This window comes from Callithrix jacchus, chromosome 1 (assembly GCF_049354715.1).
Source record: "Callithrix jacchus isolate 240 chromosome 1, calJac240_pri, whole genome shotgun sequence".
In the NCBI taxonomy this organism is placed as follows: domain Eukaryota; kingdom Metazoa; phylum Chordata; class Mammalia; order Primates; family Cebidae; genus Callithrix; species Callithrix jacchus.
Window position 1 is genome coordinate 53,508,128 of NC_133502.1, and position 26,867 is coordinate 53,534,994.

General features: G+C 34.7%; 1 long non-coding RNA gene across 1 annotated transcript; it reads right to left on the minus strand.

Annotated features, from left to right (window-relative positions):
- Window positions 1–1,797: 1,797 nt before the first annotated feature.
- On the minus strand, window positions 1,798–25,867 carry LOC118152981 (uncharacterized). The gene is made up of 3 exons (XR_004742073.3): window positions 25,758–25,867; window positions 24,577–24,648; window positions 1,798–7,660 (listed from the first exon to the last, which is right to left on the minus strand). It is a non-coding gene; the product is annotated as an uncharacterized LOC118152981 (long non-coding RNA).
- Between the last annotated feature and the right edge of the window lie 1,000 nt (window positions 25,868–26,867).

Below are 26,867 nucleotides of genomic sequence, written 5' to 3' on the forward strand. Positions count from 1 at the left end.
TGGAGGTGGAGGCAGGAGAATTGCTAGAAGCAGGAAGGCAGAGGCTGCAGTGAGCTGAGATTGTGCCATTGCACTCCAGCCTGGGTGATAAAGCGAAACTCCATCTGAAAAATAAATAAATAAATAAATAAACAATAAAAAGAAAAATAAATCTATTAATTTCAACAGTTAGTTTTTCATCTGACATTGAAACAGACTGAAGTTTCTTAGTAATTAAAAATATTATTAGCAGCCAAGAAATATGAAAAGTCTGTATTGTACATTTGAACGTTAATTACACACTACTTTGTGAAATGCTCAAACCATTACAGGGCTTTGGGAATTTGAATTTAATAAATGAAAAACAGTTTTCTGTTTTCCACCTCACATCTGCCCACCTGCATAAGCCAGCTTGTGCACTCCATTTAAATATCTGTGTCCTTGTCCCCTCTATTTAGATATTTCACTCACTTAATATTTCTGTCTCCAAAATCATATAATCATAGTTGCCTAAATTAAATTTTCCTATGCACACCTATAATAAATTTCACTGTAAAGATACAGTGATTTCTGTATAATCTCAGCTATATTAATATATATCTATGCATATAAATGTACTGAGATAAAATTAAAAATATAATAAACATACAGATAATTTTTGATTAGTGAGAATAGTTATTCTTAATCACTACAGAATACTATATACTTATAAAGGACTATGTCATATATTGATACCTTGGAAGGTGTACTAAATGTCAAATTATTTATTAATGTATAAAATAATTACATTGAGAAAAACAAACAAAACAAAAAATCTTTATAAGTTGCCAGGATTTTTCTTATGCTTAATGAAAATTTCTCATATTAGTTACTTTGAGCCTGTTTTCCTCCATTTGAAAAAGAAATTTACCTGAATAATAATGAAGGAGTTCAATGAGGTGATGTGTTCCCCTAGAAAATACAATTGCCTTTTCAAATAATTTTATTTGGAAAACAATGTTTCCTTAACAATAATGTTTTCTTTGGCCCATATGAAAATAATAAGATAGAAATTAATGAGTTTAAACTTCTATGAAGCTGATACTAGACCTGATTCATTTATTTATTTATTTGATATGCAAATATTTATTGAGCCCCCACACATCATGCATTAAGCAATATAATACGTTGGACATTGTGGCTTACTCCTGTAATCCTAACATTTCGAGAGACTGAGGCAGGAGGGTTCCTTGAACTCAGGAATTCAAAACCAACCTGTCAACATAAGGAGACCCTGTCTCAAAAACAAACAAACAAAAAGCAATATGACAATGCTAATGTACAGTACTGAAAAACATAGATCTAGTGTATTAAATAATTTTATACTGTGTAAAATTCTGTTGCATTTAGATATGTCTATATCGATTAAGTCTCAATTAATTAACAACAGTTTTTGAGACATTAAAAGGAACAGTGGGGCTGTTTCTAAATTTTAAATGAGATTACATTGATCAGGTAAAATTAATTTTGTAATAATAAAAAAACAGAAGTATATCTGATTCTGACATTTGTATTGTAATCAATAGCACACATGCTACTTTCATGACAATATTTAATGTAACCATTAAATAAAATTTAAATACTTATGAAAATATGAATGAAATCTTAAAGTTAAAATCTGTAATCTCTTTAATAGATCTGAATTATACATGTTTTAAAGATTTTCATCTATTAAGTTGAGTAGCTAAAATTTTAGCTCCTCCAAGTAAATGTAGATATATATACACACACATATATATGTTATTTTATATTCAAGGAAATAAGACATAAAAAGCACATGCTTAAAACCTCATGAGCAAACTCTTGCCCTGAGGCTCTAATAAAGTAGATATAGCTTCTCTTCAGAACAAAGGAAATGCTTTCATTTCAGTATATAACAATCAAGAACTTATCTTTTCAGCAGCAATATATCAGTCAGTATAGGTAAAAGCAGCCATCTTAATGAAAAAGTACAAATAATTCTTATAAGACCAAGTACATGTTAATCGTTTTTTCGTTACTTAGAGGAAGAATGAAGTTAAAATGGGCAAGCGTATTTTTAGTATGCTTGAAGCTTTACATCTCCCCCACCACCACCACCACCTTTGGTTATATTTTCACCACAAATAGGTAAAGCTTATTCTTGCCAGTCTCTTTAGTGACATTTCCTGGAGAGAGCCAACACCATCATCCACAGTAATTGCTACTGAAGTATGACGCAGACATGCTTCTCCACTCCACACTTTTGCAATTTTTCTGTTGTTTGCTAAAGACAAAGAATGCTTTGTGGAGTTTTTTGTTTTGTTTGCATTGTGCTAGCATGAATTAAAACTTAAAAAAAAAATACTTACCCCCTCTTTAACATTGAGAAATGAAAGTTAACTGAATGGATTCTATCTCCTTGACAGATAAAAGTGTCAAAAATCAGAATTCTCTCTTTATCCATGTAAGTACTTGTGTGGATATTTTAGATCCCATTAAAATCAGAGGAAAAAGAGAAACTAAACAAGACTCAGGGAGACCCAACAACTCGGAGTAAAGCTGTGGCTTATTTCAGTGGTTACGCTTCTAAACTTTATGTACTGCACTTGTTCTCCATTCTGAATATTGGAATAAAGAATTAATCTTTACTTACAAACAGTAAAAGCAAAATACAACAGAGCATGAATATGGTTAAAAGGTAATATTCTGTCTCAATATATTTACCGCAGCAAGCTTAAGTTTTGGAATGTATGTTCACATTCATTCAGCACAGCAAATAACATATATTTCTAATTCAATAAATGTGAATATTTTCTGTTAGAATCTCTGTCTGCTAGGAAGTTCTGAGATATTAATACAATTACTAATCCTAATTGGTTATTAGATTTTAGAATCATCTCTAGAGTTGATACTTGGCATCTTTTTCTCTGTAAAGAGAGATATATAATGTATCTCCCAGTCGATTTTAATTTAATGGATAGGTTTACATCCTGGCTATAATTTGCTGAGTCTGTCTTCTTCTGTGACCCCCTCTATAGTCCCAGTATTAGTGTAATGATTGGCACCTAGAAAGAGATCAATGAGTTTTTATTAAATTGAATCACATGTACTAACTTAGGTATGTCAAACTGACCTTCAAGACTCTGCTGACTTCAGTAAAAAAGACCTGCATTTAGCATGCATTCATTATTCATATTATGTTGATACCATCTATTGCTACAAATAATTTTAAATGTACTACAACAATATGTTATTTGTGCAATAAGTTCATTGAATCAATTCTACATACTTTTCTGTTCAGAGAGAGAAAGAGAGAGAGGGAGAGCGCGCTTTAACTACGGACAGGGAGGCTCTGCCTTCCATGATCAAACAGCACTTCAGTAACACATGGGACATGTCCAGAGAGTTACAAGTCACTTGGTAACATTTCTTGTATAACTTGATATATTTCCTCCAAAAATAATATTCACATTATTACAGATAAACTTTTTAAATAGATGCCCTGGATTGAGATTTAATCTTCACTTCTGACAAATATTTCCCCAACAATATAAATGTCTAGAATATGCAACAACACATGTGTATACTCCCTAACTCACACTTGCAAGTTATTATGTTTGAATGACTCATACAGAAGTCCATCTTTTATAAGTATAAAACTTCTGTTCTCTAACTACAGTAAATATTTTGCTTCTTAATCCCACTGTTGCTATAGTTCTAAATTATTACCTCCCTCACCCAGTGACTGCTATGACTGCTTGAGCAGGTGCCTTGCCTCTATATTTCTGATGTCATTTATCTATAATCTGTCCTGAACTCTGCCTGTAAAATGGTCTTTCTAAAAATGTCAATTTGTTTATGTGAAGTTCTATTTAAATCCATTCTACAATACTCATTTCTATATAGAATTAAAGCTGAATTCTGAATATAACTCCCAATGTCCCCAATGTTCCAGCTCTTGTCTGTTTTTCTAGCTTCACATTTACTACTTTCCTATTATTGAGTCATAAACTTCCTTGCAATATACTGAAGAACTTTTTATTTCTGTCTGTAATAAAATTCACTTTCTCAAAAGCCCACCTCTTCTTTATGATCTCCTCTGAACCATCTTCTGAATGGTATCAGTGGTTATCATTCCATGAACATATGTCTCACAGACCGCATGGATAATCTTGCTTTTACACAAATCCTTTACAGACCTCTGCTATAGCATTTCCATTTGAAACGAACAGCTATGATGTGTTACTGTCTGTTTCACTAGGTAGATAGTGTAGAATGAACAAGCAAAGGTTTGAAATTGCACCACGTTCAGACTCTTATCTCCAGATTCCACCACAGACTCTGACACATGCTAAGCTAAGTTACATTAGTTTATTTAGCTGAACTTCAAGCTACATAGCTGTTAATACTTCATTTAAATATATCATAAGATGTAGAATAATGAGATATAGTCTGCACATGATAGCAATCTAGATTTGCAGATAGAACTTTTCATATTTTTACTTTGTAAGACAGTTTCTAATTCTCCATCTATTTCTCATGTTGTTCTTTCTCACCTTGCCACAAGATTTTCATGTTATTATTCTTTCTACTCCTCTTCCTCCAATTTCTTTTTCTTCTTCAAATTAAAGCATTTAAGTTCATTTCCTTGCTTTCTTCTCTTCTAGAACTCTTTCCAATTCTTATCAACCCCTCAAACTTCAAATGGCACCTGTATTAACCAACTCACAAAACTATCTATTTCGCTTTACACTTCTCCTAAATTCTAAGCTCTCAGTGATTACAACCTCATAGGTTGGTGCAAAAGTAATTTCGGTTTTTGCCTACTGATTCATTTATAAACTCCTCTGCCAGTCATTTTCAGAGGCTTCAATTTCTAGCCACAACCATCATTTCCAGTCTTGTATTCTACCAATTACATATATATAGACTATATTTCAGTCAAATTGATCTACCCAATTTTACTTCAAAATACCAACCTTCTCTAATAGACCTGTACAATTGTTTATGCTACTTCCCCTGCAAAAAATATACTTTTTGTCTCATCTTTCTACATATCTCTGCTTGTCACAATTATCTTGATCTCATCTGTAAAACAAAGGGGTGGAAACAGAAAATGTCAAAAAGCCCCATTCATCTATGAAATTCTATGGTTCTATGAAAAATCTACCCATTTTTAATACATCATTTTAAATACTACCAATCTCATTAGGCCTTTAATTCCTCCACTGCCTGGATGTGGAAGTAGATTCAAAAGTGTTTAAGAACGCAAGCTTTTAAGTTAGTCCAGGATATTTAGATGCTGCTCTGCCTTACACCAGCTGTGTGACTTTGGGCCAACTTTAGCTGTTCTCACTCTCAGTGATCTCATCTAGAAGAGAGAATAATAAAATTTACCCATCAGAACTGATGTAATACATTTACATGATCACGCAATTTAAGCCAAGTAATGTACTCCAAAAATTTTAGTCATTTTAACTTCTTGTCCTCTTAACATGCATAGCAATTTTAATTATCTCAGTGTATTATACCTTGCATTAAACTTAATGATGTACCTAGTTTTCTTCCCTTGCATGGTAAATTATTTAAGAATATAATCCTGTCTATAAATGGTGAAAGTGCACATATCAATAGTAAATATCAAATAAATACTTAATAAATCAATTCATATAGATTTAAGAAATATCAACTGTTAGATGAAGCATTGGTTTGCTGATCAATCAAATCAGACATTCAATCACCTTGACTCAAATTTCAATACCAACTATCCACTAGTTTCATGATATTAGAGTTGCTACCTTAGACACTCTGTACCATAGAATCTTTAACTGTATTCAGGACATCTTTCTCTCAGATTACCTAAATGTAGGAAGAAATAATTTTATACCTGGGATGATTAATATGGAATGTCAACTTGATTGCATTGAGGGATGCAAAGTATTGTTCCTGGTTGTGTCTGCAAGGGTGTTACAAAAGGAGATTAACACTTGATACAGTGGACTGGGAGAGGCAGACCCACCCTCAATCTGAGTGGGCACCATCTAATCAACTGCCAGTTCTGCTAGAATAAAAGCAGGTAGAGGAATGTGGAAGGATTAGACTGGCTGAGTCTTCTGGCCTTTATCTTTCTCCCGTGCTGGATGCTTCCTGTCCTCGAACATCAGACTCCAGGTTCTTCAGCTTCTGGACTCAGACTTCTTCCACCAGTGGCTTGCCAGGGGTGCTTGGACCTTCAGCCACAGACTGAAGGCTACACTGTCTGCTTCCCTACTTTTGAGGTTTGAGGACTCAGACTGACTTCCTTGCTCTTTAGCTTGTAGATGGCTTATTGTAGGACTTTACCTCATGAGCGTGAGGGTCAATACTCCTTAATTAGCTCATATATATAGTCAGGGTTCTCTGAAGGTACAAAACTAATAGGATATATAGAAATATACACTCCCCTTTATATATATAAGATATTTATATATATAAGAATATCTTTGGGCACCAGGTGGTTGTCCAAGGCCTCCTTTTCTAGGCTTGCTCTACCTCCTGAGATGCATTAGTTTTATCATATATTTGTAGAGCACACACTGCACTTGAGACCCTCCAAATCTGGATCAACACCATTTACCCAAACTTCAAACTAATTAACAAAATCCAGTTTCAAGTATTTCATAGGTGCCACACACTACACTAAGTGCTTTAATTAGAATATCTTAGCTCATTTTCGCAGCATCACTGTGAGATACTCTTTGTTTATTATTATGACACATAAATTAGTAATGAAGACAGATGGAGATAAATGGATTCTTTGCTCACTGTCACACAGTGCAACCTGAGATTGGGCAATCTACAAGTTAAGCCCAGGCACTTCAACGAGGAAAATTCTGCTAATAACCACCTCCTTGTCATGAGTGAAAGTACTTATCAAGGAGCCAAACAACTGTTGTTCCCAGTCTGTGATCAGAGAAGGGAAGAGAGCCAACCAGAGAAAGTGACATATGAGCTGAGTGTTTGTCTTTTATATCTCAGAATTTCCCGGTGTTCTAAAATATAAAAAGGACATGATTTAGCAAATAAATAAGAGCCTCGTGAGAACAATAGAACAGAGAAAAATAAAAATATAAAATATTGAAGAGGATTAATAAGTATGAATAGTGCAACACTAAAATAAAGAATATTTTACTAATTAGTACCCCTTGTGTAGTTGGAATCTTAACCTATATTTTTAATCAAGTTCCTGTTGCCATGCTCTTTGGAGGAATTTTAATAGGCAGAGCTCATTCTGCTTAGAAACTGGACAACAGGGCAGAAAGATAAAGAGAACACTGTGATAGATAGGATGATTCTAATCTGATTTAAAAATTTGACCTCTTTCTCCTTAGGTATGTCTGAGACATTCTCATTTGGAATTCAAGATCCCTTTCCTGTAAACATGTTTAATTTTATAAAAAGCCTTAATCATTAAAATTAGAACAACTTCTTTAACGAGACACAAAAGTTTAAGGGTAAAAGCCAGAGGGAATAAAGGTCAATCTGACTTCAGACTGGCAGAAAAATGAAAAAAAGAAAAATTCTATGTTGTACAGTCTTTGTCCTCAGTCAGCTCCTACAGTGTCTCAATGTCACACCTACCATTTTAGAAACTTGCTCTCAAAGTGAAACAGTACTCAATGTGAAATCGTCGAAAGCAGATCTGGAAAGACAAAACAGACATTTCTCTTTTTAATATGTCAACTTCATCTGTTTTCTTTTTCATCTGTTGCTAGTAGAGATCTTTGAGGAGGCAATTAGAGAAATTTGATTCTTAGACTCTAAGTTTTCTTTTAAAGAAAATTTCCAATAATTGAGCTTATAGAATATGCCTTCAATGGTAGTTGGAAAATGATTTCCCTTTCCAGGTAGTCCTCTCCAAGTTCAGATGGCTTCCATTTTATGACGGACTCTAATTAAATGGAGAAAGATTAATAATAATTTTAATAAAATAAAATGAGACTTTTTTCTAAATCCTTTTCTGTGAATGTAATTTTAAAGGTATCATCCCCAAGATACCACCTTTATCATATCACCATTATTGTTTTCTTGTCTATATATGAAGAAATAAAGGAAAAAAATACTTGGTGTGGCTCAGTTGTCAGGCAAAGTATTCATATTTGAAATACATTTTTTTTATATGAGATTCAATAGGAATGTAGGATCTTAGGTGAGATGGTCAAAGACAGGTGAAAAGTAAATGATCAGAGTTCAGCAAAAGCAAGGTTCAAGGGTAGGGTGTAAGAGCACATTTTGGCTGGGCGCAGTGGCTCACACCTGTAATCCCAGCACTTTGGGAGGTCAAAACAAGATGATCACAAGGTCAGGAGTTTGAGACCAGACTGGCCAGTATGGTGAAACCCTGTCTCTACTAAAAATGCAAAGAATTATCCAGGCATGGTGGTGCATGCCTGTAATGCCAACTACTCAGGAGGCTGAGACAAGAGAATTGCTTGAACACGAGAGGCAGAGATTGCAGTGAGCTGAGATCCCGACTCTGCATTCCAGCCTGGGCAACAAAGTGAAGCTCTGTCTCAAAAAAAAAAAAAAGTTTTATACTTTCATTCCCCTCAAAATATTGTCTAAGTGTGTAGTTCAGCAAAAGATAAAATGGAAAAGCATTCAAAGTTTAATTCTCTCTTACTCATTTGGTCCTCTGGAAATGTAGAAAACAATAGAAATTTTTTTTGTTGTACTTTAGGTTCTGGGGTACATGTGCAGATTATGCAGGATTGTTGCGTAGGTACATACATGGCAAGGTGGTTTGCTGCCTCCATCCCCCCATCACCTATATCTGGCATTTCCCCCAATGTTATCACTCCCCAACCTCCCCACCCCCCACTCTCCCCGCCAGCCCCCCTCAACAGACTCCCCTCCTTGTGTCCATGTGTTCTCATTGTTCAACACTCACCTATGAGTGAGAACGTGCATTGTTTGATTTTCTGTTCTTCTGTCAGTTTGCTGAAAATGATGCTTTCCAGATTCATCCATGTCCCTACAAAGGACACAAACTCATCCCTTTTTATGGCTGCATAGTATTCTATGATGCATATGTGCCACATTTTCCTTGTCCAGTCTATCACTGATGGGCATTGGGTTGGTTTCAGGTCTTATCTAGAATCTACAAAGAACTATTTACAAGAAAAAAACAAACCCATTCAAAAGTGGGCAAAGGATATGAAGAGACATTTTCAAAAAAAGACATGTATGAGGCCAACAAACATATTAAAAAATGCTCATTATCACTGGTCGTTAGAGAAAGGAAAATCAAAACCACATTGAGATATCTCAGGCCAGTTAGAATGGCGATCATCAAAAAATCCAGAGGGAACAGATGCTGGAGAGGATGTGGAGAAATAGGAACAATTTTACACTCTTGGTGGGTGTGTAGATTAGTTCAACCATTGTGGAAGACAGTGAGGCAATTCCTCAAGGATCTAGACATAGAAATAACATTTGACCCAGGAATCCCATTACTGGGTATATATCCAAAGGATTATAAATCGTTCTATTATAAACACACATGCAGCACTGTTTGTTTGTTGCAGCACTGTTTACAATAGAAAACAATAGAAATTTATGAGATGCTTTATCCATTTATGTTTTTTTCTGCCATAATTTCATAGTTTTAGTGCTATATGTTCCCATTTGAATTGGAACTCCATTGGAGCAGGAACAAGGTTTGGATCACAGGGTATCAGGGAGATTGAAGAGTCGGAGCTCCACAGAGAAGCTGCCTTTTGTAACAGTCGGGCTAGCCACTGTCCAGCTCCTTGCTTGCTCATTCTAAAGAGTTTAAGGTTAGATAAATGAAGCATTCAAGTGGCTGCTTTGCTAAAATTATTAAACAGAAACAAAAAATATTTAAAATTTTTGTACACAGTTGGATGGAAATAGCACTGAAACTGCTCAGGCAACTTGGTTTTAAAAATGAATATTTTGACACCAACAAACACAGCTAACATAAGAAAGATATGCACTACTTAAAACTTAGATAACCCAGAAAGTTATTTTCCAGGTGTAAGCATTCTATGCTTCTAAGCGCCTGTAGCTCTGGAATGCATGAGATCATTACTAGGGGCAGAAAAAGGAGCCTGTGGGCCTTGTATCCTCTTTGTCAGGAACTTTTCTGACATTAAAGCCCTGCCATGCAGAAAAATGGTGGATTTACTATTCTGTTTGATTCCTCATGTGTACAGTTTTTGCTGTGTCCTCGCTACAAGTTTTTTGCTTAGAAAGTCTCAATAAGAATCATCTAAAGTCTGTTTTGTGAGCTAAATAAACCGTTCTGTTGCTTTCTTACTTGATAGATTTTCCTCACTTCAAATTTTTGATGAAGTGGTCTTTAGACTCATAATCCCCCCAGGCCCTTTGTTCTGCTCTCTCCATTACTAGCCATGTATTAACTTCCCACCCTCTTCAGCTTCTGGAGTGTTTCTAATTTTCTTAGTCCTTAATCCTTCGCTAGAGATACATTCCTGCTTTGCAGAAATCTAAATTATGTCATTCATACTGAATCATTACCTGGAGAGGATAAAATAGATTTACAAAAAACATAAGAGTCTGGTACGTAGGGAACTTCTGTCCTCCAATTCCTACTTTGTATCACTGAGCCATTAACATTTCTAGATTTTGCCTTCCCTACTGTCCTGGGGTAGTACAGGGCTTCAAAGAGGACTTTGCCCTGGATATTTTGCTGCCATCAGCAAATGGTTTCTAGTTCAAGCAGAATAAGATTCTAGAGATAATTTTGCAGATATTAAAGACAGGCTTTTATACACTCACAGAAAGGAAGCCATACATCAGAACTTATCTATGAAAGAATATGATGGAAAAAATATAGGAAAACCCTTTGTCTATAGCATCTTATTCTACTTTCTATATCCTGATGTTACTCCGTGTACTCATGACTCCAGAAACCAAATGCCATGAATTTTTATTTAGTAAAGTTTGAACTCTTGCTAAATGCTAGGTGCTAGGAATTGAAGGATGTATCATGTGTTAGATAAAGATGAAAAAACATAGGTTCTGATGAAAAGAAGACTGGTGTCTCATGAGAGCCTCTGATTTCTAGTTACAAATAATTTATTAGAGTACGTTATTAGGTGGTGGTCTCTTATGCCATATGTTCTAGGTATTTTTTTTCCTTTTTCCTTTAAAATGTTCTTATCAGTGTCCCATTTTATTTTTTCTATAATAGTCTTAGGAATCTGATAATCTAATCTGATCCAAGGTGTTAATAAATAATTGCACATGGGTGCAATTTCAATAAAGTTGCTTCACCAAGTTCAATAAAGTTTTTGAAAAATTATGTAACTTAAAGAGGTTAAGTAATCTGAAGAAGTTACACAGTCAGTAGAGAAAGTATTGTTAACTCTTTGCCCTTTTGTTGTAAGACCTTATTTTGAAGCACTATTTATCTAACATTAAAGATGGAAAATCATTACTCACCATAAGGAACTGGTTTCTGGTAATAAAATATGAGTGTTTGTGCCTGAAAAATATTTTCCCTATGAGATTTTAAACTGGTTAAATATTAATATTGGAATTTTAGAGCTTTCTAGAAGAGTTCCCACCATTTACAAAATGGAAAAATAATTCAAAGTAACTTGATTCATTAATATAGATTACCAAACTATATGAACTGGGAAAAGGTGTTTCAGATATTTTAGATGTATTAAATCTAATATGATCTAGATCTGTTGTGGGGTTTTTTTCCTGTTGGTAGGAAAACCAACACACAAACAAAAATAATCAGCTTACAGACATGCCCTTGACTAGCTTTCAAAGAAAGGGATCAAGGGTTGAGTTTCAATATTTTTAATGAGAATCCTACATACTGTAAAAGCTACAAAACTGTTTAATCAAACTAAATCTGTAGAAAAGGAAGACAGTTTTTGATATTAAAGCTTTAACTTTTCTTGGAGGCTACCTAAAAAGTTATATAGCATGAAAATTTGGCACTAGGAAATGAAACTTGAAAAACATGATTCTGACAGGGTGCCAACATTTTATAGAGGCTAAAAGCAACCATTTTATTCAGAAGCTCAGCTTGGTGGTGAGCAACCTAGGACTTTGAAGACTAAATAGGAAGGCTCATCCTAGGTAGACTTCTTTTCTTTTCTCCAGGATCCAAATGGGCTACTTGAATTATCTACAAGTCGTTCATCTAAACAGCAGTGCATCATTACAAGAGCTAATTGCTCATTATTTTTGCAGCCTAGTTTAAAGGAAATACATGAAAGATTTCTCAGAGGGTTCATGTTTCAATTTTGAAGCCTGGGGTGAAAGGACTTAGACTGTGATCCATTGTGAAAGCTGACTAGCAAATAGGGCCTGTTGCAAACACCCACTGTGCCCCATGTTCTAAAAGAATACAAGCCCACTGTGTCAGCAGTTGTATCAAGCCCACATGAATGAACTTTCAGAATGACCATTTTATTATGTGTATCTAAAAATGAGACAAACCCATATGCCTGGGGTATGGGTCTGCAGAAATGAGGCGGCATCAAGGCCTGTGGTTTGATTAAGCATTTTACTTTATTTTAGAAGGGATGGTGTCTGTGAGATCAAACTACCACAGGTCCCTGCTTGTTCTCTATGAATCCCACATGCCTTCATACAGAGGGGATACTAATAGGCTGCTGAGCTATTAATGACATTCAATTTCAAACCATGTCTCATGGCCAACCGTGCTAGTAGGATGCAAGAACAACAAGCACAGCACTTTTAACAGCCCTTTCTGGTTGAATTAAATAAGGATGATAGAAAAATCCCATGTATAACAAATAAAAAGATACTGAATAACAGAATCAGACCAGGTGGCAAGGTAGTTCATTGTCAACATCTTACAATCACAGAATATAAGCATCAACAATGTTTGGGCATTCTGTGATTCATGAAATGATGAAAAAAAGGGGGTGAAATGCAGTACACTTTTTTAAAATTCATATAATTATCTGATAAAAATGAGGACACTGACAATTTTTTTGGTACCGTAAACTGTCTCAGCAGAATTTCACTAAATACTTAGCTACATCTTTGAGTTACTGATTTTCCTTCTTTTAATGTCCAAAAGCTTTCTCCTTTTCAATTAAATGTGATAGGTCATATGCATGTATATCATTATTTTACATGTAATATTTAGACTTTTAAATTTAAATAACAGCAATCCTTGTTTTTTATTTGGTAGGATTCAATACGTGCTTTTACTTCTTCCATTTCTACTACACATTTACAATTTTTACACAAATATTCTTATTTTACCCAATTAATATTTCAAATATTTATCTAGTTTTGATTTCTTTTCTGCCTGTATATTTTATATACTTATGTGTATATTACACATAATCACCCTTTAACTCCAACAGTATGATTGATTAGAGAATGCGTTAACTGAAAAATATTTTCTTAATGTAGGACTCTTTACTTTCAGTCACAATTTATATTTAATATGTGCATAGCTTTAATTTTTTTGTAACTTTCTTTTCTATCTGTGTTGCTTTTGTTAAAATTCAAGCCATACAATTATAGAACTTTCATATCAAAGACATGTCATGTTATTTATTCCTTAACCCTCATTTCACAGAATAGATAACTGGGGTTCAGAGATACATTCAAAGACTGGCAGTAGTAGTCAGCAGTATATTCCTAATAAATAGTACTGAGGATCTAATCTCCTTAGCTCTTATTTTTATAATTTAAGCCATAATACTGGCAATGAGCCAATAATAATCTTAAAATAAACCAAATTTTTTCTTCCAAGTTCAGTGCTCTAGTTTTTCAAACTGCTCATTGCCTCTCTGATGAACAGCCCTTTAAAAAGAGGTGACATGAAGTTAAGATACAAAAGAAGTCAGAATTAGTATATACATCTCCAAGCTATCTGTCACATCTCCCTTCTTAACCCAGACTAATTGATCGGTTGATTGATATAACCCAGTACTATGCATTCTTGATGCCTATTTGAATCAATCCCTGTTTCAGATTACTAATTGGCCTGCTTCCCTTCCCTAATTGCACTTTGTGAGGACTACTCTAGGCGACCAGCTTTGTGAGCTCATTAACAGCTTTGTTCAACCTCAGGGAGGTTAAGGCACTCACTCAAGGTCACATACCTAGTTAATAGGGAGTCTAGCTTCAAACCCACATCTGACTGAATCTAATTCCACCTACAGCTCTGAAGGCTCAGAAGACACAGCTGCTTGAAAAACTGAGTTAACTCTTTGAGTACCAGGACAAAAGCTTAGAATTTAGAAATGAATCAATGAATAAGTACATATTTTGTTCTTGTTTTATTATTTTTTACCTTATTTTCCAAATATGTTTAGGTAAAGAAAAGAAAGTGGGATTTGAAGTCAAACAGGCAGGTGTTTCGATTCTACCCTTGCTAACCCTGGGACCCTTGGTAAGTGTTTAAACTCTCATAGCTTCAGTATTTTCTCTACTCTGATATGCACATGGCTTCCTTGTACATAATAGGTTCTCCATAAATGTTACATAAATGGCTTCATAAGATAATAAATAATATACCTAATTATAGCTACAACAATGACAATCAACTTAAATAAGCACAAAGTAACCCTTCTTCAGAGTTTCTAATATATACTAGTTTGTAAGTACATATACTCTTTCTACTTATCAAGGCTTTCCACTTAAGTATTGAATTCTTAGTCTTTAATGCTATGACCCTTGGGCAATTAACAGATTTTGATAATTATAACCGTACCCCCACAATAGCTTTCATATTTACCTGCCCCTTGCTTTTCATTCTCATTACATTTCTGCTGATGTATTGCAGTGATTCTTATTATCATTTACAAAAGTTTACTGACTGTTCACTATGCTCTTCTTGAGAAAAATATTCCCCACCTGCACTTTTCTCATTTGTCTTGAGTTCTTAAATTTTGGAGGTTATAGTTTTTTGAAATAAGGATTCTCTTTTGCCATTCGTTGTTATGGTTTTTAGATAGTATTTGTCAGAAACTGATTTTATTTGAATAACTCTTCACTGACATTGGACTTTTTTCCTTCCTTCCTTCCTCCCTCCCTCCCTCCTTCTCTTCCTCCCTCCTTCCTTCCTTCCTTCTTTCCTTCTTTCCCTCCCTCCCTCCTCACTCCCTCCCTCCCTCTCTTCCTTCCTTTTTTCTGAGTCTCGCCTTGTCATCCAGGCAAAGTGGCATGATCTTGGCTCACTGCAACTGTCACCTCCTCTGTTCAAAAGCTTCTCCTGCCTCAGCCTTCCTAGTACCTGGGACTGCAGGTACTCACCACCATGCCTGGCTGATTTTTACATTTTTTTTTAGTAGAGGCAGAGTTTTGCCATGTTGACTTGGCTGGTCTCAAACACCTGACCTCAGGTGATCTGCCTGCCTCAGCTTCCCAAAATGCCGGGATTACAAGCATGAGCCACTGTGTCCAGCCTGATATAGGATTTCTATGTCTTATAAATATTTCTGTTCTTTGTCTTGTGGTTTAAAGACTATTCTATTCAAGATAAATATTCTGGATTAATTTTCCCTCAAAATTTTGTAAAGTTTGAGTCATATTTGGCTTAACCTTTATATAAAGTTTTGTTGTAGTCAGGTGCATTACTTTGCTAAGTGTTTCTACTCAGAGACAGTATCTTCTTCTTTGTCAACCTTCCACTGTGATCTATTACAGGATGGTTGCTATAATCATATTGCTTTTCATCACGTCTTCTTTACATCTTTATTTAATTAATTCATGATTATGAAGCCATGACTTTTCTTGGCAATTTCTTATTATACCTGAACTATTACTTTGTCCTTTCAAAGTCCCAGAGAACACTAGAAATACTGTGCTACTGTTGACTTTCCAGTACCTTCAGGAAATAAAGAACACACTGTTTCTTTTGTTGTTTTATAAGATAGGTATTTATCAAAATCATCAGTAAGCATAATTTGAACAAACATACATTTATGCTTACTCCTTTCTTTATCATTTTCCTATCATACCCCAATCTAAGTGGTCAGACTCTAGAACAAAGATTGTGCCTCTTTCATCATCTGGGTTCTTATTAAATAATTTGACCCATGAAATCTTCTCTTTTTTGCTCACAAACTTCCTAAGTGGAAAATGAACTTACGATTTTTTTTGAGATGGAGTGTCACTCTATCACCCAGATTAGAGTACAATGGTGCTATCTCAGCTTACTGCAACCTCCACTTCTGGGGTTCAAGTAATTCTCGTGCCTCAGTCTCTTGAGTAGCTGGGATTACAGGTCTGTGCAACCTTGCTGGGCTAATTTTTATATTTTTAGTAGAGAAGGGCTTTCACCATGTTGGTCAGGCTGGTCTGGACCTCCTGACCTCAAGGGATCTGCCTCCCAAAATGCCAGGATTATAGGCCTGAGCCACTGTGCCTGAAGGGATTTATGCTCTTTTACAAAGAGGGCCATACGCCCCTCTATTCTCTCCTGTGATCTGAGATACTTCTCTCTTAGGCCTTCAATAATGATTAGTTTTGAATGTAAGCTGAGGAGAAGAGGAAGTTACAGAAGGTTTGTGTCTAAGCCATGCATTCTCTGATTTTCCATTGTTTCTTATACTAATATTTTCGTTACAAACATAAATTATCAAATGCTACATTGCTTTTCTTTGTAACTCTCCCTTTTGTTTTTTTATTTCTCCAGGAATATTTCTAAATAATTGAGGGTTGTGGCCCACAATTCTGTTTTCCTAGTTTTTCCCCTGTTAATGTTATTTAATTACCATAATTAATAACTGCTTTGTTTTGACCAGTGCAATGGCCAGTATGATTCTGAATATATACATGGTTCCAAAACTGTGCATTAATAGCTGTTGGACCTTTAAATAATGAATCTCTTTTTTTTCTCATTCTCTTTTGAAGAGGCTGATAGACAAGTTGTAAAAGAGGTTCTGTGACAATCTCCTTGACAATACAATATGTTCAATGGATATCCTTGAGCCTAAGAAATATGCATCCTGGATTGTAGTTCTCAAAAAAATAAATAACCATGTTGACTAAAGCATTTAGTATACATATGCCCTGCTACTTTAATTATTTTGTGAGTTCTCATACCGTTTGTAAAGTTTCCTGTATTGTATGTATATAATACATTTTAAATGAAAACCTGAAGCAATGTTTGATTGTCCTAAATTTAGCCTTCCCAATGATCCAGGTTGTTCTTTGGATATTTATAATTCCGGAACTAGAATTTATAACACATGCATCAGTCTCAATCGTTTCTATTTTCTCCTTCTGTGCATCCTCTGAGTGCAAGAATACCAGTATCTAAATATAATCCTTAGTGTTCCATTTCAGCCAAGTCCTTTTGCAGAGAAATATTAGCTTTCACATAAGGCTTTTTTTTTTTAATCTTGTTCTTCTTCACAGTGTGACGATTCTCCCTGTCAGTGAACAGACCTTCTTCATTTAGGAGTTCACTGCGTTATGAGATTTTTGTCCATTAAATTTAGGCAAAGTTTATAATAACACTAAAGATGAGTTTATTCTTTAAAAGAAGAATGAAGCATAAAACTTTTATACACAATTTTCACATAACTGTACATGTGTCTGTCTTATGGGTTTATATTGTGTTATGTTTTTTCAAATGTTCCTATGTGTGTTCATGGGAAATGCAGAGCTGCCTGCTCTGTTTTAACTACAGAGCAAAGGTAAGAGCAAGTGCAAAAAAAGTAATTCCTAATTTTACATAAAACAGTGCTCATTATTCACAATGATTAAAAGGAGGGTTTTTCAGAGTTAGTTACTAAACATCACACAAATACACATGTGAATACAAGTATTTTCCTCCCTGTCTTAGATAACTGTCTTGTGTGAGACAGATAACATGATTCTTCAGCCCTCACTCTTTCAGTGTGCATGTTCTTAGGTCTGCCTTTTTGGTATTTATTTGAAGGTAGGCTAGGCCTTAGGCCAATTTAAGTCTGCTCTACTTGTTCTCCTTCTGGGACTCAGACTTAAGAAGTAGTGTCGCTATTGCAATGTATTTTTCTCATGGTGGAAAGTGAGCATGCAAAAAGTTCAGTAGAAACTTTTGATGTTTCTTAAAACATCAGCCTGAAACACTTGCACTGCCACTTTTCTTTCTTTCATATTCCAGTGGTCTAAGTAGGCTAAACCCCAAGTAAAGGGACCAGTGATAAATACTCAAGTGACTCTAATGGAAGTCAAAGCAATGCCACATGACAAAGGCATTGGACGTTCATTCGTTTTTCAAGTAAGGGGTAAAAGGTAGGAAACTACAATATAAGAGATAAATAGATAAGGTAGAGAGGCTTGCCATAGGTACTTAACCTGAACAAAATAAATGCCACTTAAATAGCACTCATTGTTATTTAAGGATGTTGCCTTTTCTTTTCTCTTGTTGAATTCTCCATTAGCAGTGAAGAGTTCTTTTATAATAATAGTGGAGGTAAAGAGATGAGGTTACTAAATGAAGGTGTCAGCTTTCCCACTTTGTTATACCACTTCTGGATTCAGAATATCCCATTCCTGTAACACATTACCCACTCTTAAGCAAAATGTGTATAGGATGAGGAATGACCTAATGCCTTTCTTGGCTTAAGGACACCTTAACTAAAGGACACAAATATGTTTAATTTTTCCCTTCATTTTGTATTCTAAGGTATTTAAAAACCAGTGGCAACTAATTTTATTCAAGAAAGATTAAAATTAAGATTTCATTTGGTTACATGCAAGAAGGACAATTGGGAAAGGGGAATGTGTGCATATTTTCAGACACATCTATATTAAGAAAAAACACAATTGGAATTGATTCTCCTAAAATCGTTGAAGCCTGTACAGTCCCTAGAAAAGTTCTGAACATTTTTAAGGATTCTAGTCTGAAAACCAATTAAATATGTATGCTGAGCAAATAATTGGAAAGTGAAAAATTATGGTCCTCACAAGTAGATGTCTAAAAATAGTTAACACATGTCAACATTTATTGGTGATTTAAAGAGATTGCAGGAAAAAGAAATAAAATATATTTAACTTACAAATGACATATATTGAAAATAAACAGTATATTTATCATTGAAGAGAACTGAAATTGAAATAAGAAGAAAGCAACCCTTTTCATCATGCATATTCAAACTTGAATTAGAGGTCTTGGGCTATGCAATAAAATCAAAAACAATGTAAATATCACAAGAATTCATATAAATGAATACAACATATTTAATTTTAAATGACTTGATTGACGACATAGAAAATCCTGGAACTCCCATATAAAAGCTATTTAAATTAGAACAATTATTAATCAAATGTCTTAGTTAAAAATTATCATATAAAATAAATGTTCCTCTTTTATTACAGACAATGATCCCATTCAAAATGGAAAACAACATCAGTAATAGCTAGGAATAAACCTGACGAAAGGCACACAAAGCTTCTTAGGAGATGGTTCCCAAATGATAAAAAGATAATCAAAGTCAGCCTTATTGTTCCCGGACTACAATACGCAATGAGTTGATACAGTCTCTCATCTCCTAGATTAATCTGCCAAAGTGTTAAGACTTTTCCTAGCAGAAATATACTATAAAAGTATAAAACTAGAGACAGTTTAATATTCCTGATGGGTAGAAACATCAGTCCATGCAACAGAAACTAAATTTTAAGTTAGACCAACTATATATAGAAAACCTGATAAAAGGCAGCAGAGGTATTACAAGTCATTAAGGAAGAGTTAATTAAACCAGAACAATTAGAATACCAAAATATTTACACAATAGGCAAGGTCTTAATGAAATTTTAAGAAAACACACTCTGGAAGATGATATAACACATGAAGTAACAAATATTAATATCTAAAATGTTAACACATCAAATTCATTTAAACCATTAAATTTTCAAGTATTTTTAAGACATGGAGTCTTTATGTGTATCCCAGGCTGGGGTACAGCGGCAAGATCACGCCTCATTGCAGCCCAAACTCCTGGGCCCAAGCCATCTCCCTGCCTCCACCTCTTGAATAACTGAAACTACAGGAGTGAGCCACCACATCCAGCTTTAAAAATATTGATTCGTAGCCAAGGTTACCCAGACAGTTTCCAAATCATAGCCAAGAAAGTGACTCAATTTCTCTGGTACATCATTTAAAAAAAAAAAAGAATGCAAAACCAAAATGACTAAAATCTACATTTGCCTTACAAAAAGGAAATAAGCATGGACCTATCAGTTTTATGTTTTATTCTGTCTACACTAGCATTAAAATATGACAATTTATAGACATAAATACCTTACTATAGTTTATATTAAAGCAAATTTAAATTATTGTCAAATAAGACACTGAAACTTAAACGTTTAAGCACATGACATAGAAATAAAAAGTTCTTAATTAAAAGACTTTTCCATTTTTTAATATTTTATAGATGTTATGCCAATATACTCTCTAAAAGGAAACAGTTTCATGTACTTTCACAATTGGTTTTCTATATGTCATCTTACTATTTCTCTCTTCAAAATACCTATGAGGGAGTTGAAAATATGGCAGAAACATTCTAAAAAATGATACTATAGAATTTTATTAATCATCCTGCCTTCCAGTAGCTTCTCATCTTAGAAGTTTAAAACTGCCATTGGACATCCCTCCAGATATGATTGCCTCAGAACCTCCCTGCCCTAAAGGAAGAAACCATTAATTCATGGCCATCGCCTTGCCTGGGTACTGGACAAATAAGCACCAAGAAATTCTTAGTATTTTGATTTGTATCTTTGCTGACAGGTGCGTCTTGAAAATATTCTGCAGCCTAGTCATATAATCTGAGGTGCCAGCATGAAGTTTACCGATGCTCCGTTATGGAATATGCTGCAGTATCTACCTGTACTCCATTCTTTATTTCATTTTTGTTTTCATCTATAATATTAGGATTTTGTTTGTAATTTACTCTGATTTCCTATTGTGTTTGTAACCCACCCTGAACCACAGTTCATTTTGTGAATTTCTACAACTGTCATTGACAGTAAAATTTGCATTTGATTGCTTGCCTCGGACACAAATTTAACCTGGACGGACATTCTTGCCAAACCACTTTTTGGAGAGGATTCCTTCTGAGACTGCTGTTCTCATGCAGTGGAAGGTCACCAAACTATATGAAGTGATTAAACCCAACTTTTGAAAACCGTGTTTGGTTTAGATCTTCCTCTGTAGACTTGAATATTTCCTCCCTTTCTCCCTTTTCTGGCTTATTCCTATCTCTACTAGGTAAACCAACATGAAGTTCTCATCCTATCTGACAAAAGGGTCCATGGAGTTTTGAATTAATGTTTTCTTGTGGCCAATAGATTACAAAACTGTGGTCAATAGTATCAAAGAATTCACCTAAAAATCACTAACTCTTATAATTTTCTAAGCAAATTGTTATGGAGATTAAGAGAGCTTTGTTCATAAATGCTTGTGTTTGTTAGTCCAGTGGAATAAGCATCAGTTTAAAACCTTCTGTTCTTCATCTGCTTAAACCCAGTTCGTGATCTTGTGGAAGTGACAGATTCTGAGTCCCATCTTTCTTTACTGTAAAATATAGTAATTAAGACACCATCTTTTTTATATTGTTACAGAAATCAAGAGCATTTATAGTGTTGTGGTAAGTTCTTTGCAAATGTTATAAAAATAATCCAGTACTTTGAGGAATTAAATGCAATATTCAGCCCACTTTCCTGGGATTTTTAAAAGATGAAGTAAAAATTCCAATCAAAAATTTCAACTGTATTTTGTAATACAATTTTATATGAAGTTAAATATTCTCATGTTCTGTTTAATACTTAGAGGAAGTCAGGTTACTTCACATACCAAACAGCTTGATGCAAGTGTATTACCAAAATGAATCAAATTAAAAACCTGAGCTGACTATAAGGATGAAACAAAGCTGCTGTCTTTCAACTATTCTTATCAGTGACGGTTAGCACAGAAATATTGAACACTCGCAGATTCTTGTGACTCTAGTGCATGTTATCAGCCTGTAGGCCAATGTGGAGAAAAATAAAAGACAGCATTTATTTTTTTATTTCACAAATATTTATTGGTAGTTGCTGTGTGCCATGTTCTAGACAATGGGAATAGAGCAGGAAACCAAGTAATGTTTCTGCCCTCAAGATATCTGAGTAACTCAGAAGACAGAAACACTTGGACAATTAAATACTGTGGTAGACCTTTGTTAAAGGGTCACCAATTCCATTTCCTTGTTCTGAGTACATATACAGCATAGAGACTGACATATTCCAGTCTTTCTTTCAGTTACAGTGGGGACATATGAGTGGATGTTGGCTAGTGGAAAGAATTGATGTATGCCACTCCTAAAGCTAGCCATGACAAGGCCTGCATTGTTTTCATCTCTCTCTCCCTTTCTCTCTCTCTGCTAATTTACTTGCTTACTGCTAAGGATACTCTAAAAATGGCAGTAGCAGGGCACATAACTGAAGGATTTATGAGCCAACGGTCACTGCTTGGAGAAAAACCCGCTAACCAGAGTCAGAAGTGTAACGTGAGCAAAAGTCTACTTTTAATGGACAAAACCAGCATATTTTTTTTTTTGGAGGAGATTGTTACAGAAGCTAGAGTTCATCACACTCACTAATGCAAACGTGTAATGTACCGAAAGGTAGTTATATATTCTTTAAAAATTAAGAGAAGAGGATATATAGAGGAAGGCCATGCTATTCTAGATAATACAATTAGGAAAGGCCTTTGTGTTTTGTTGAAGGTTGAACGAAGAGAAGAAAGAAATCATGTGAATATTTGGGGAAAGGACATTTGGTAGGTACAAATCACCTTCAAATGCTGTGAAGCAAAACTGTAATTCACATTTATTTCTTTTTACTTTAAGTTCTGGGATATGAAGGCTTGTTACATAGGCATAATTGTGCCATGGTGGTTTGCTGCACCTATCAACCTGTCACCTAGGTTTTAAGCACCGCATGCATTAGCTATCTGTCCTGATGCTCTCCCTCCCTCACTCCCAGCCCTCCAACTCTGGTGGGTGTGGTTCCCCTCCCTGTGTCCATGGGGTCACATGTTCAGCTCCCACTTATGACTGAGATCATGCAGTGCTTGTTTTTCTCTTCCTGTGTTAGTTTGCTGAGGATAAGGAACAGAGAAAGGGATATAGCTGGGAATGTTGGAGAGAAAGCTAGGGGCCAGCTCATTTGGAGGCCACAATAAGGACTTGAAACTAAGAGAATTCATCAAAAAACTTCCATTAAGATTATAATTACAGAAAACAAAACCGTGGTTCAATTAAAAAGAGTTACTTTGCAAATGCTAAGTCGAAGTACAGATATTCAGAGATTCTTTTCCTGACAGAGAAGAATATGCTACTTGCAGGCAGTGTCATCTTTAACACTAACTCTCCCATTCATATTGATTCACAAGGCTGTAATATCATTCAGACCTTCCTTACTTGGGCCATATGGTCCTTCTCCTTAGCAGTAATGTTGCCCTAGAATTTTCATGTATGCAATTCCTGAAGTCCTCATGCTTGCATTACATAACACTTTTTTTTTTTTTTAAGAAAGAATCTCACTCTGTCACCCAGGCTAGAGTGCAATGGCAAGATATTGGCTCATTGCAACCTCCACCTCCCGGGTTCAAGCAATTCTCCTGCCTGAGCCTCCCTAGTAGCTGGGACTACAGGATCCTACCACTACGCATATCTAATATTTTGTATTTTTAGTAGAGATGGGGTTTCACTGTGTTAGCCAGGATGGTCTCCATCTCCTGACCTCGTGATCCACCCACCTTGACCTCCCAAAGTGCAGGAATTACAGGTGTGAGCCACCACTCCCGGCTTACATAATATGTTTAGGTAATTTTCTGTAATGATCATTAGCCATTCTTTCATTATCTTGAAGACTTTGTTCTGTACTTTATATTGGATATTCTTATTCTATAATATCATATCAATAGCAACTAAGCAGTCAACACAAGTAAACTCACTGTCCTCCAAATCCTCTCTCTCTCTCTCTGTGTGTGTGTGTATACACACACATATACATATTTCTCTCTGTATACATATGTATATTTATTTTTAAAGCAAAAACAATAGCAAAAATTTGCTTTTTGAAGTTGTATTATTTGGTTGCTTTAAAAATCCTGAAGAACACTAAAAATAATAAGAATTGTTCAAGGTCACATATATTTTAAGTGCCTACATTGGCTCCAGATTCCATTTTTTCTGGTTCCAAACTACTCCGTTCTTTAGGACAATGCCACGAAAGATACTTTTTATGTGTGAAAGAAAATATATTTTTCTAATATGTATGGGTCATTTTAGATTTATAATTTTCTGTTGATTTTGATTATATATTCCTTTAAAAGAGAGCTGGTCAGAGTTTTTTAAAGCATAACTATATTTTACTACATAAATTTTGCAGTGAGAAGCGAGAGATATTATGTCTATGATATTAGTGCTGTTTATAAATGTTTCTCTTCATTTACAATTATACATCATGGTAAAAAACACTCCCATACGAATTGCTTTAAGAAACAAAGAAAAGTAAAAGTTTATCAATCGGGAGATTTAAAAAATAAAATATAAATAGTTATTCGAATATTATAGTTAAATTATAAATTACCTTTTCATATATTGAAGGATAAATCTGCCAATTAAATGCACACACCTACAGCAACATGATTTAACTTCTGCGCTGCAAAAATTTAAATTAAAAAGTATTAAGAAAACACCACCAAGTGATAATAATGACAAAATAGTTGGTATCTTCATGGGATGGTGCTTAAGATGTCACTGAAAACTTTCCATATCAAATACATTATATTACATCATATATTTTCGCGAAATTTGTAGTAAACAAGCATATATTCATTTACCCCATAAGCAATTCTTTTCTACTAAAAAGTAAGATAAGGCAAAAAGTTGAGCCTAAAATCAGTAATAACTATTCAATATTATATAGTAAATATTCCACTTATACTCTCTTATTTAACTTTAATATTATAAAACTAAGTAAGGAAAAACAATGATTTTAATATGCATTGAAAATAACTAATATTCATGTTTTTCAAATGCTTTTTAATATATTTATTATATATGACTTTTACTTATATTTAACAAAACAGTTTATTTACAATCTTCTTGTATTTCAGTTTTGTATTATGATTAAAATAATTCATTTTTGGTTGTCATCTTTCTTTTTCATTATAAAATGGACAAATGAACCCGTATGGCTCAATGTAAAGAGTTCAATTTGAAAACTACAGAATTTCTTAATGATTGTTTTTAATATCAGCATTCTTCAGTAGTTTTTGTTTACTTAACAAAGAACAGAAATGTAATTGGGTTTATTGCACCAAAACTCATCATTTGAAACAATTACCATTAAGAAAATAGTTTCCAATCTTGTGGGTTTTATTTTATTTTCTAGTGCTGTACATAGACAGTTCAGTGCCTTGGAAAGAGCAGGAAGATGGCATTATTTTTCAAAGGAATACATACGTTAACAAATAAAGCCATTTTTTTATGAGAGCAAGTAACTTTTACTGTGCATGGAATAGATTATGTTTTTGAAAACGACACAAGTTAGACAAGTTAGCAAACTGAGTGTTTGAGAATGTGTTTTTGTCTTTTATCTATCATCTATCTGTCTATCATCTATCCATCCATCCATCCATCCACACACACACATACACATATAAAATGAGCTATAAAAGGATATCCCTTAAAACTTAGGCTTCAAAAAGGTATGTTTTACAAAAAAACGGATAGACATTTATAGATAAAGAACAGTGAGAACAGTACCTGTCCCGACCCGCCGGACGAGCAACAGAGACCCTAGGGAGGGAGTGGGGATTAAAAGAGAGAGAGGAGACGCGGAGAATGGAGACAAGTCAAGAATCTGATCAAGTCTCATTTATTAGCTACAAGGCGGTTGCTTATAAACAAGTAAGGGTGGGAAGTTCTGAGGGCTGAGGTCAGAGAGTAACCATGGAGACGAGGCTGCAGGCTAGCCTCCTAACTAGGAGGAATTTGAAACTTAAACAATAAGGGAAGCCCACAAGATGGAGGTTTAGGTAAGAGGAACAAAAGCTTAAGCAACATAGTTACAAGATGGCTACTGCTCCCCACAAGTACCAATGTGTTCCCCCTCCCATGAGAGTTAGGTATCCTTGTAAAATAATCCCTTGCTTTGAAAAAACAGTCCAGGCTAAATCATAACACATTTCTATTACATATGTATTAATTCACAGTATTGCAAATTATTAATAAACGGCTAATAGAAACTGACGAACCAAATCAAGAGAATACCATGCTATAGTATTTCACACAGCGTATTTTTTGTATTGAGAGTTTTTGCCTAATTTTAGTGATAGAATATGGTCCAGTTAGCGTCTCAATTTAATTTTCATGACTGAAAAGAGTACTACATGTAAGGATGTCCCACAATTAAGAAGTAGGGTTTAGATGGCGCATTGATTGAACAAGTAGGTGTCCTTCCTCTCTCGCAGTTGCCAAAATTACCCTGAAACTTATGTCCTTAGCAAAAATGATAAATTCACAAGTATGAATGTTTTTGTTCTTTGAGAGAGTGACCATGGTTGGATTGTCAATCTTGAGTATATTTTTGAAATCTTGAAAGAAACACTTTATTAAAAAAACACATCACCACACAAATAATGAATTAAACATGGATATTTCAAAATTTTATTTATTTATTTATTCTTGAGTGGAGTCTGGCTCTGTCACCCAGGCTGGAGTGAAGTGGCTCGATCTTGGCTCACTGCAAACTCCACCTTGCAGGTTCAAGCGATTCTCCTGCCTCAGCTTCCCAAGTAGTTGGGACTACAAACATGTGACCCCACACCCTGCTAATTTTTTGTATTTTTAGTAGAGACAGGCTTTCACTGTGTT